Here is a 269-nt window from a genome sequence, read left to right on the forward strand (position 1 = left end):
AAATTCATCCAATTTCCTCTCAGAAAAATCCCTTCTGCAGCGCTCGCAGGAGCCTCTTGCCTCAGTATAGCGTAATTTACCAGTACTTTACCTTATGTTATGAGATTGTTAATATCATTACTTTATATATTTCTCACTTGCATTGCTCGCATGCCTTGGTGTTTTTGCAATACCGTTGTTTCATTTTTGGCAGACATTTAATGGTTCAATAGCCCCAAAAAGAAGACGGAGAGAAGTAAAAAATTTGAACATTTCCTGCTTAAATTAAA

At 36.1% G+C, this 269-nt stretch overlaps 1 protein-coding gene across 1 annotated transcript in view; it reads left to right on the plus strand.

Moving 5' to 3' along the window:
• Positions 1–269, plus strand: part of LOC119586370 — a gene marked incomplete in the record, with an annotated part of 38470 nt that overhangs the window by 31526 nt on the left and 6675 nt on the right.

This window comes from Penaeus monodon, chromosome 21 (genome assembly GCF_015228065.2).
Source record: "Penaeus monodon isolate SGIC_2016 chromosome 21, NSTDA_Pmon_1, whole genome shotgun sequence".
Lineage (NCBI taxonomy): Eukaryota > Metazoa > Arthropoda > Malacostraca > Decapoda > Penaeidae > Penaeus > Penaeus monodon.